At 46.1% G+C, this 12,649-nt stretch overlaps 1 protein-coding gene and 1 long non-coding RNA gene across 3 annotated transcripts in view; both read left to right on the forward strand.

Moving 5' to 3' along the window:
- LOC144761620 (uncharacterized) overlaps positions 1–12,649 on the forward strand; it is an 878,183-nt gene that overhangs the window by 281,596 nt on the left and 583,938 nt on the right. The gene's annotated exons all lie outside the window — the stretch shown is intronic.
- LOC144761618 (uncharacterized) lies at positions 8,903–10,872 on the forward strand. The gene is made up of 2 exons (XR_013595813.1): positions 8,903–8,996; positions 9,560–10,872. It is a non-coding gene; the product is annotated as an uncharacterized LOC144761618 (long non-coding RNA).

Raw genomic sequence — 12,649 nt, forward strand, 5'->3', positions numbered from 1 at the left:
AGCCAAGGGAGGGGGAAGGAGGGAGGGAGGGAGGGAGGCAGAAGGAGGGAGGAAGGGAGACAGAGGGAGGGAGGGAGACAGAGGGAGACAGACAGAGGGAGGGAGACAAAGGGAGGGAGACAGAGGGAGAGAAGGAGGGAGAGAGAGAGGAAGACAGAGAGAGAGAGAGAGGGAGACAGAGAGAGAAAGGGAGGGAGACGGAGAGAGAGAGGGAGACGGAGAGAGGGAGGGAGACGGAGAGAGGCTGGGAGACAGAGAGAGGGAGGGAGACAGAGAGGGAGACAGAGAGAGGGAGGGAGACAGAGAGGGAGAGAGAGGGAGGGAGAGAGAGAGAGGGAGAGAGAGAGGGAGGGAGAGAAAAAGGGAGAGAGTGAGGGAGACAGAGAGAGAGGGATGGAGAGAGAGAGAGAGAGAGAGAGAGGGAGGGAGGGAGGGAGACAGAGAGAGTGAGGGAGGGAGCCAGAGAGAGGGAGAGGGCCAGAGAGAGGAAGGGGGAGAGAGAGAGAGAGAGAGAAGGAGGGAGGGAGACAGAGAGAGGGAGGGAGGGAGACAGAGAGTGAGGGAGGGAGACAGAGAGAGGGAGGGAGGGAGACAGAGTGAGGGAGGGAGACGGAGAGAGGGAGGGAGACGGAGAGAGAGGGAGAGAGGGAAGGAGAGAGAGAGAGAGAGAGAGAGAGAGAGGGAGGGAGAGAGAGAGGGAGGGAGACAGAGAGAGTGAGGGAGGGAGCCAGAGAAGGAGGGAGGGAGACAGAGAGAGGGAGGGAGGGAGACAGAGTGAGGGAGGGAGACGGAGAGAGGGAGGGAGACGGAGAGAGGGAGGGAGACAGAGAGAGAGGGAGGGAGGGAGACAGAGAGAGTGAGGGAGACGGAGGGAGGGAGGAAGACAGAAAGAGGGAGGGAGACGAGCGAGGGAGGGAGGGAGAGGAGAGAGGGAGGGACGGAGACAGAGAGAGAGAGGGAGGTAGGTAGAGAAAGAGAGAGAGGGAGGGAGGGAGAGAGAGAGAGGGAGGGAGAGAAAGAGAGGGAGGGAGGGAGGCAGAGAGAGAGAGAGCGAGAGAGATATGTGTGTATGCTGGATCTGGTGGCTCAGTGGACGAAGACATCCACTGCAGAGGCCTGTATTCAACCTCATGGTCACAGGTTTTTAGGTCTCGCCTGTCGATGCGCATGCGCATCGAGCTTGCGAGCCTATTGCGGCTTAAACAACTTTTAACTAAGAAGCAAGGAATCGTGGCGATTCCTTGCAGTGCCCGTGACTTTTAAGCTCAATGCGCATGTGCATTGAGCTTAAAAGCGCGTGCACAGCCGCAATCGCCATCTGTTCCTCTCTCCCGCATTCCTCCGACACCTATTGAAGTGAAGCTTAGCTTCACTTCAAAGGCCCGGCTTCTTCACACCCACATGCCGCTCTCCCCGCTCTGCCCCCTCCCCTGCCCGCCGTGTGCATTTCTCCTCCCCCCTCCCCTTCTCTGCCTTGCCTTCCCTCCGTCTTGAATGAAACTAACACCATACATTCCTGACATCCACTGTCTGGGCACCAACCGAGCATGTGGAGCGAGGGCTCGCCATCTAAAACTCAATTTATGTGCTTATTATTTTCGCAGCTGCCTCCACAATTCTTTATAATTATTAGCATCTTTCCGCGTGCAAATGTTGCCAGGGAGATTTTCCCTTCGTATTTGTTGAAAAAAAAAATGTTTTTCGAGTGAAAATGATTTCCAAAATGCTACATTTCCTACCGCTCGGCCCCCTCCCATGCCCGCCGTGTCGCATTTCTCCTCCCCCCTCCCCTTCTCTGCCTTGCCTTCCCTCCGTCTTGAATGAAACTAGCACTCTCGCCCGGAGGCAGGCTCGGCAGCCATACATTCCTGACATCCACTGTCTGGGCACCAACCGAGCATGTGGAACGAGGGCTCGCCATCTACAACGCAATTTATGTGCTTATTAATTTCCCAGCTGCCTCCACAATTCTTTATAATTATTAGCATCTTTCCGCGTGCAAATGTTGCCAGGGAGATTTTCCTTTCGTATTTGTTGAAAAAAAAAAAAATTTTCGAGTGAATTTTTTTTCCAAAATGCTAAATTTCACCGCTCGGTTGCTGAAACCCCAATAAACGAAACCCTTTTTTTTTTTTTTAGAATAGTGACCACTGCAGGCAAATAAACTGTGCACTACAAAGATGCAGAAGCACTGCACGTTTAAACGAAAAGTACCAGTCATTTTCTGTTTTGTGATGCGCTGTAAAATACACCGGTTTCCAAACAGAGGTGAGGCGGTGGCTAGGGCACGAGTTGACATTCCTGAGTGTCGTTTTTACAGCATTGATTTACATAGACCTCGGATGACAGAAGATTAGACCACTCACATGCAGAGTGAGGGGAATCGATTTTGAACGTTTGATCTATTCATGTCCCCCTCGTTTATTATCCATCAAGGTGCATAAATAATTCGAAGAGGAGGACGCCAACAAACATAAATTCATTTAATAATGGACAGTGCACACAGCTCTTAACATGTCAGCATTTTATCCCGTAACAGGGGGTAATTAAAGTACACTAACATCCTTGGATACGTAATGATCATGAAGAGCAAGATTAACAACATCACTTTCTTTGTATTCCCGCCTAACTGAAATATAGCGCTTCACAGAATTCTGCTGGTCTTCTAGGCCCTCTCCTCCCGATCGTCCGCTTGTGGACTTCTTTATGGGAAGAAAGTGTATTCAATTTGCATGACTTCAAAAGGGGAAGAAGACTCTCTCGAGATGGTAGCGTCTCTAGTCCAGCCGGACTAGACAATTCCTCGAGACGCGACAGCGTCAGCAGGGCTCGGTCAGGAGGAGTTCAGGAGGAGCCGCGACCACGTCAGCAGGGCTCAGCGTTTCGGTAGTCACTTCAAGCTTCACGTTTCGGGCCACTCACACACGCAACGCCACTCACACACGCAACGCCACTCACACACGCAACGCCACTCACACACGCAACGCCACTCACACACGCAACGCCACACACACATGCAACGCCACACACACATGCAACGCCACACACACATGCAACGCCACTCACACATGCAACGCCACTCACACATGCAACGCCACTCACACATGCAACGCCACTCACACATGCAACGCCACTCACACATGCAACGCCACTCACACATGCAACGCCACTCACACATGCAACGGCACTCACACATGCAACGGCACTCACACATGCAACGGCACTCAACAACGCAACGCCAATCAACCACGCAACGCCACTCAACAACGCAACGCCACTCAACAACGCAATGCCACTCAACAATGCAACGCCACTCAACCACGCAACGCCACTCACACACACAACGCCACTCAACCACGCAACACCACTCAACCATGCAACGCCACTCAACAACGCAACAGCACTCAACCATGCAACGCCACTCAACAACGCAACGCCACTCAACAACGCAACGCCACTCAACCACGCAACGCCACTCACACACACAACGCCACTCACCCACGCAACGCCACTCACCCACGCAATGCCACTCACCCACGCAACGCCACTCACCCACGCAACGCCACTCACCCACGCAACGCCACTCAGCCACGCCACGCAACGCCACTCAGCCACGCAACGCCACTCAGCCACGCAACGCCACTCAGCCACGCAACGCCACTCACCCACGCAACCCCACTCACCCACGCAATGCCACTCACACACGCAACGCCACTCACACACGCAACGCCACTCACCCACGCAACGCCACTCACCCACGCAACGCCACTCACCCACGCAACGCCACTCATCCACGCAACGCCACTCATCCACGCAACGCCACTCATCCATTTGCAAAACGAAAAATGTAAAACTCTTCTATTGCGAGACCTATTGCATGCAAGAAGACTCTCTCGAGATGGTAGCATCTCTAGTCCAGCCGGACTAGACAATTCCTCGAGACGCGACAGCGTCAGCAGGGCTCGGTCAGGAGGAGCCGCGACCACGTCAGCAGGGCTCAGCGTTTCGGTAGTCACTTCAAGCTTCACGTTTCGGGCCACTCACACACGCAACGCCACTCACACACGCAACGCCACTCACACACGCAACGCCACTCACACACGCAACGCCACTCACACATGCAACGCCACACACACACGCAACGCCACACACACACGCAACGCCACACACACACGCAACGCCACTCACACATGCAACGCCACTCACACATGCAACGCCACTCACACATGCAACGCCACTCACACATGCAACGCCACTCACACATGCAACGCCACTCACACATGCAACGCCACTCACACATGCAACGCCACTCAACAACGCAACGCCACTCAACAACGCAACGCCACTCAACCACGCAACGCCACTCACCCACGCAACGCCACTCAACCACGCAACGCCACTCAACCACGCAACACCACTCAACTACGCAACGCCACTCAACAACGCAACAGCACTCAACCACGCAACGCCACTCAACAACGCAACGCCACTCAACAACGCAACGCCACTCAACCACGCAACGCCACTCAACCACGCAACGCCACTCAACCACGCAACGCCACTCACCCACGCAACGCCACTCACCCACGCAACGCCACTCACCCACGCAACGCCACTCACCCACGCAACGCCACTCACCCACGCAACGCCACTCAGCCACGCAACGCCACTCAGCCACGCAACGCCACTCAGCCACGCAACGCCACTCACCCACGCAACGCCACTCACCCACGCAACGCCACTCACACACGCAACGCCACTCACACACGCAACGCCACTCACCCACGCAACGCCACTCATCCACGCAACGCCACTCATCCACGCAACGCCACTCATCCACGCAACGCCACTCATCCATTTGCAAAACGAAAAATGTAAAACTCTTCTATTGCGAGACCTATTGCATTTTCAATGCTTGTTTTTTTTGTGGCTCTACCCCGCCCCCTCTCTCACCGCCCCCGTCCCCAGCGGTGCGGCCCTCGGCCACAAACCACACTGTAAATTTGGCCCCTGAGAGAAAGTTTGTGAGTACCCATGGATTAGGGAGTATGTACCTCGTTTCCACCTGTTGAGTAAGACTGAATTCACAGGAGAACAGTCACTTCACACAAAACAAAAGCACACAGTTATTATTAGTTAGTCAAGGTGGCGTCACAGGGCTGGCCAGTGCTGCACAAGCCATTATTTGCATCTCGTCTCAAGAAGGGATTTCTCAGCCCGAAGCAGTACTGGAGAACTTCACTTCCGCCACCTTCTGTAAACAAGAGAGGCTCGGGGCGCAGGACTTCTGTTCCTGCTTTCTCAGTCTTCTCTTATTTCTTTTTCAATCGAATTTCCTGAAAGGCGAGTTCCTTGAACGTGGCTACACACGGGTGCTTGGGGCAGCAGGTCCCTCGCATACTCTGAGCTATTTTTAACAGACTACTCTTGCTGACACTTTAAGAGTGAAGCACCGCAAGTGACCAGACACCCACACACTTCTGCGCCAATGCATCCTCACACTGACCTCCATCAAGCACTGGGGTGCCTCTTAGAACACCTTCAAGGCCCGTGAATCCTGGAGGCAGCAGCAACTTCTTACTTTCTAGCCGGCACTGGGACCACAGACAGCTCTGCCAAAGCACCTCCTTCTGGAATGTTATTAAGCAATCGTCCTCGTATTTTACTATCGTTGGCGAACCCATGCCTAATTCGCCTCACCCTTGACATGGAGTAGCCTGGCACCTTCTAGCACCGAGGAACACCCCCACTCTCTCAATGCACCTCCATTAGAATCCACAGGGACCCTGCTATTCCAGTCCTGACCAACCCGCACGCTCCTTCAGCTCTGCCTGCGCATTTCAATCTTCTTGGCCTGCAGCACAAGTTGGCATTTTAACACGGAGGAAAGTTCTCGGCCTGTGCGTGAACCCAATGCTGCCATGCCACTACTAAAGAACGTGGGGGTGCTAATTTGCCGCCTACGGGCAGGTTACAACGCTTCACGCCGCCAAGGTTTCCTCTGAGGTCCTTATGTCATGTCTTCGGCATTTACTGAGCTCACGTCTGCCATGTATTTGTCCCCATAGTGGTTCTGGAGCCTGGGCTCCGTGTATATATGCATGCCCAGTCTAGCCCTCTTCCGGCGACTGTGCTGCTGCCTTCATGCCATATTACAATATTACAAAATTCTGGGCTCAATCCTGGGTGTCTGTTGCTGCCACTGCTCCCTTAGGGCTCTGTTGCTCGCTTTTGACCCCTATTAGCGGCTGCCTACTCTCTTGTGGGCTTCATTGCAGCAGGGCTCTCCTGCACCCATTTGGGCCTTGATCGATAAATTGTTTTAAAAGAAGCACAATCACTCTTGCTTCCAAAATGGGATGTAATTAATTTACATTCCGTTTTGGAAGCAAGAGTGGCGTGCTTCTTTTAAAACAGGTTATTATGTTCACCAAAATAGTTTTTCTAGTAATATAATAGGCAGTGCTTGCCTCTAGCATGAAGTACGGCTTCTGCCTCAATCGGGTTACAGCCAGTCCGTACTTTTCTAGTTGGACAGTTTACATTTGGTATCATTTGCGAGCCTTCACTGCTATTACATTATGTATTTGCGGTAAAGCGTCAGCATAGTAGTAAGAAGAGGAATAAGCAAGAAAAGGAGGAAGAAGTGTAGGACTAATTAGAAGTATGATTTGGTGTAAATTGAACTGAGTAGGTGCAAATTTATGTAAGTATGAGTAAGTAGAAGAAACTGCAAGACTAAGAGTAAATAGAGATGTGAAATATGATTAAGCGTAAGTAGGATTAAGTGTAGGGTTATGGGTAGGAGTAAGAGTGATGACAGAAAGGATGAAAGATAATGAGGCAGAAGATGAAAGGTGTGAATATATAGAATGGTTTATTAACATTCTTGCTTTCTGAAAAGTGCTTGAAAATGCACCATTTTCCCGCTTTTTTTTTCAAAATGTTCTTGGGGCTGTTACCCCCGATCCCTCATTAATAGGGTTGAGCTCTCTCACTACGCTGGCTCGGTACATTATGCTGCCTGTGACTTTTACGCCCCGTCTATTTCAAATTTCACCAGCCGCCACTGCCCCTGACAGTTGTACCTTATGTCCTTGATGCTAGGTTTCATGCTTCTAAGCGTCGGTTTCTGTCAGGAGCTGTACGGAGCTGCGATTAGAAGTCCTGTGTCAAGTTGCGTTGTACTAGGTCCGATCCGAGCAGGAGCTGCAAGGGTTGTATTGTTGTGCGCATCCTTAACTTTTTAAAACAAAAAACAAAAATGTAAGGTGCACTCAAACTGAAGTCAAATGGAGAAAGTAGTTTGTAAATGTCTTCTTCTTTATTCAACAATATTCATGAAGCAAAGGCATAGCCAACGCGTTTCGTTCCCATTTTTGCCTGTAGGAACTTAGTCAGGGCTGTAAAAATTACAAACATATATATATACACATAAATATACATTGAACATATCACATATGTACAGAAAAAATAATTTTTATCACACCACAAAAAATCACAAAAAAATCATCAAGCCAAAAAACAACATGTTACACAAAACAATTCAAAATTTTATGTCACCAAACCTGAAAGAGTATAACAACCAATATATACACAATGTAACATTGATCAGATATAACCCAAGAGGACTAGTCCAACCTAGAAATTGTTTTTTATAAATATGTTTTTAAATAACATTGACAGGCATGACAGATGCCTCTATCTACATCATACAAACCACTCTCCCTATGAAGCGATCAGGGGTGGTATCAGAAAAGACCTATTTTTAAGAGAGAACACACTCAAAGAAATAGTGAATAACCCAAGTGAAAATATATAAAATAGTAGAATTTAAAAAAATTATTAAAAAGACTTAAAAAAAAATATATTGTCAGGCTATGAAGCAGATAACAGCGAAGCCACTGAGAAAGGAGGAGGACAGAAGGGAAGATAGATATAAGTACACATTTGCCATATATGCTTACCGAACTAGTATCCTCAAGGAGCGGCACTAGTTAATCCACGGAATATGCAGACCGGGATTGATGGTAAGATTGCTAGACCAAGGGTGGTTTCCTAGGTGAAACGGAAAAACACGTAGGGGTATAATTGCTATTAAGAAGGAAGTCATAGCATGCCATATTAAAAGACAATGCACACTCATGTGAGTAAGGGGTATCATTGATGTAAAAATACAGTAAACACGCACATCTCATCACAAGATGAGGTACCCTCATATAAGTTTTATGGGGGTGTCGATGTCATGTCAATCAACACAAGTTAGTAGTTGAGTGGCCTCAAAAGACACGCACACGGAGGTAGAAGGAGGCTATACATAATGAGATATGGCATAAACAATGAATCACTTTGCAGATGTCTAAGCTAATGTATAAAGATTTCCTAAAGCACTAATATATAAAGATTTCCTAAGGCACAGTAGTTAGCTGTATACCTGTGCTAGCGAAATGTCAGCTCTCAATAGAGATGAACTAGAATGATCCCAGTCGGTGCGGTGGAATCGATTATATTGCAAGCGCTATAAAAGGAAAAATCACACAAGAACCAAAATTTGATGGTTAGAAAATAACAAAAACCAGATGACATTGTCTTCGGTTCATCAACAGTAATAGTAATGCCTCCTGTGGTCTCATTATGTATAGCCTGTATAGCCTCCTTTTACCTCCGTGTGCGTGTCTTTTGAGGCCACTCAACTACTAACTTGTGTTGATTGACATGACATCGACACCCCCATGAAACTTATATGAGGGTACCTCATCTTGTGATGAGATGTGCGTGTTTACTGTATTTTTACATCAATGATACCCCTTACTCACATGAGTGTGCATTGTCTTTTAATATGGCATGCTATGATATTCCTTCTTAATAGCAATTATACCCCTACGTGTTTTTCCGTTTCACCCAGGAAACCACCCTTGGTCTAGCAATCTTACCATCAATCCCGGTCTGCATATTCTGTGGATTAACTAGTGCCGCTGCTTGAGGATACTAGTTCGGTAAGCATATATAGCAAATGTGTACTTATATCTATCTTCCCTTCTGTCCTCCTCCTTTCTCAGTGGCTTCACGGTTGTCTGCTTCATAGCCTGACAATATTTTTTTTTAAACAGTCTTATTAATTGGTTTTTAAAATTCTACTATTTTATATATTTTCACTTGGGTTATTCACTATTTCTTTGAGTGTGTTCTCTCTTAAAAATAGGTCTTTTCTGAACCCACCCCTGATCGCCTCATTGGGAGAGTGGGTTGGATGATGTAGATAGAGGCATCTGTCATGCCTGTCAATGTTATTTAAAAAAATATTTATGAAAAACAATTTCTAGGTTGGACTAGTCCTCTTGGGTTATATCTGATCGAGGTTACATTGTGTATATATTGGTTGTTATACTCTTTTAGGTTTGGTGACATAAAATTTTGAATTGTTTTGTGTAACATGTTTTTTGGGTTGGTGATTTTTGCGTGATTTTTTGTGGTGTGATAAAAATTATTTTTTTCTGTACATATGTGATATGTTCAATGTATATTTATGTGTATATATATATGTTTGTAATTTTTACAGCCCTGACGAAGTTCCTACAGGCAAAAAATGGGAACGAAACGCGTTGGCTGTGCCTTTGCTTCATGAATATTGTTGAATAAAGAAGAAGACATTTACAAACTACTTTCTCCATTTGACTTCATTTTGAGTGCACCTTCCATTTTTGTTTTTAGAATTGTGGTAAATTGTACATCCTAAGGCAGCGGATGTTTAGAAGCGATTGCACCGCCTAATTTCACGAACTTTAAGATCCGTTGTGCTTGACCTTGTCTGCTGCTTTTGGTCTTTTTGGTTGTATTGTTTGTATTTGACTGTCTTGCACCGGTTCTTTCTTTTACCTGAACTTTTATAAGTATCATGGCTAGATTTGATGATGGGAGGGAGGAAATGGCCCTCAATCTATTTGGCATAGAAAAACCCAAAGAAACAACTCCACAAGGGGTCTCTAGCAAACTCAGCTTGAAAGCTCTTTTTTTGAAATTGGAACGCTTAAAGAAATTAGAGCTGTCTCGATGGTGTGATGGGGTCACACTTGAACAGTATCTGAATAACAAAAAAATACCGAGAGGATTGAGAATCCTAATCTTCCCGAGTTTCGAGGACTTAAGCGATAGTCTCCTTACTGAATAGGAGGGTAATCTTGAACACGCATCCAAGATTATGATGCAAATACTAATCAGACACGCGCGAGAAAAAGGAGAAAAATTACAGTGTGAGATCGAGGCCCTCATACTAGAAATTAATGGGATGGAGCAGAAGGACTTAATTGAAAAAAAAATTGAGATCCTCAAGAAAGTGATCAATGAACATCAAGTTTATCTTAAAGAGTAAAAATTGAGAAAGATAAGAAGGGATGATAGAGACTATCAGGACGGACGAATTTACACGTTCGCAAAAAAATTTGACAATGTACAGGGAAATGAGGACAAAAAGAGGCAACGGGAGGAAAGAGATGAAAATGAGGATGCCAGATCAGGGAGTAGCATAACTTCTGCATCTTCTTGTAGCACAACATCTAATGTCACAAGTGAGATCCCTTTAGCCGAGGGGGCCACTCCTTTTCAAAAGGAGCTGGCCAAGCTAAGAATCAGCAACAGGCTACAACAAAAAAGGGAACTACTAAAACCCCAAAGAGATCAAGCAAGACAAGGAGGGGCGGCAGGAGGTCTAAGGGCAGGTACAGGAAAGAACCAGGTGAACAATTCTGTGAGCAAACCCAATACTGGGACAAGACCGAAACAATGAATACTATTTGTTCTGATACTACATATGGTGACACTGATTGTAATCTTGACCTGAAAGTTATCAATTTATCGAATAAAGTCTTGGACAAAGATGAGATGTCTGTGTTGAGTAAAGGCTTACATTTTTGTCCTACCCAGGGAGGGGACCTCACCGATGCACATGTAGATCTGTACAAATTTGTAAGATTATTGAAATTGAGGGACTTTTTTTCTCGCCAGATTCCCAAAAGGGATGATAACATCACAGAGGACGGGGCAGCAACACACACGGTGTCCGATATTAGAAACATGCAATTGTTGCTTAATCTTGAGGAAGAAGATACATATGGTATGGCAACCCTTTTGGATGAATTGGGTATTCAACAAGACCATGTCAATAGCAGTAACTTGAAACCTAAATCAAAATTTGTCCCCTCTTACAATTACCATCCGAGTATTGACACTTTCTATGATCAAGTAACAAATGATCTTTACAAACTGGAAACACTTGATAAGCATAATTCATCTACCAATCACAACATTTCAGCAAAAGAAAGACTTGCGTTGGAGAGACTTAGAACAGACAACACTATAGTTATCAAGGAGGCCGACAATGGCGGGAATGTTGTAATAATGAACCACCTTGACTATATGTCTGAAATTCAGAGACAATTAAATGATACTAAGTGTTGCCAATGTGTTCCTGCCAATCCTACCAAAAAGGTCAGCTGTTTGATAACAGCTAAACTGACCGAGTGGCGAGAAATTGGTCTTCTAAATGAAGACGAATACAGATACTTGAAGGTGGACAAACCAAAATACCCTTGCATATACACTTTACCGAAAATCCACAAGGGGGTGCCTTTCCCCCAGGACGCCCCATAATTTCTGGAATTGGTTCACCAACAGAAAAACTCTCTGAATTTGTGGACCTTAACTTACAGCAATATGTAACCAATTTACCATCGTATATTCGGGATAGCAAGGATATTCTGGTCAAATTCAATGATCTACGATGGTCAGAGGAACTCTCCTTTGTAACATTTGATGTGGAGAGTTTATACACATGTATTCAGAAAGACTTTGGAATATCTGCCGTGCGATCATTTCTAGACAAAGAAAGAGCAGAATGTCATGATTACAATGAAATGCTTTTAGAAATGATCGACATCATCCTGAGTAATAATTATTTTGTACATGACATTACTTGGTACCATCAAATTTGTGGGACTTACATGGGCTCAAAATTTGCACCCTCGTATGCCTGCCTCTTCATGGGGTGGTACGAGAGGGAACACGCTTGGTGCAGTAGGGCCTCCCCCTGGACTGAACACATTGTGTTCTGGGGGAGGTATATAGATGACATCATAGTCCTATGGTCAGGATCCGATGAGCAATTGAAATCTTTTCACTCTTATCTCAATGATAATACCTGCAATGTCAAACTCACCATGAAACATGGTAGAAATAGTATTGACTTTTTGGATATCCATTTCTATATCAAGGAGGATGTTGTTCAGAGCACACTCTTTAGAAAAGAAACAGCATGCAACGCTGTACTTCGTGCAGAAAGTGCACATCCACAGTCAGTGATTAATAACATCCCGTATGGAGAGATGGTAAGGATACGGAGAAATTGCAGTCAGGATGATACCTTCACTGATCATATCCAGAAAGCAAGTAACAGATTTTTGAAGAGGGGATACAGAAAAAATATAGTACACTCAGCTGTTGAAAGGGCAACCAAATTAAACAGGGAGAATACTCTATGTACTATAAACAAGGACTCAAAATCTAACCATAAGACAGATAGCCCAGTGCGATTTGTTACACAATACAATACGAACAGTAGCAGAATATACAATATTATCAAAAAGAATTGGAATAC

This window comes from Lissotriton helveticus, chromosome 6 (genome assembly GCF_964261635.1).
Source record: "Lissotriton helveticus chromosome 6, aLisHel1.1, whole genome shotgun sequence".
Taxonomy (NCBI): Eukaryota; Metazoa; Chordata; class Amphibia; order Caudata; family Salamandridae; genus Lissotriton; species Lissotriton helveticus.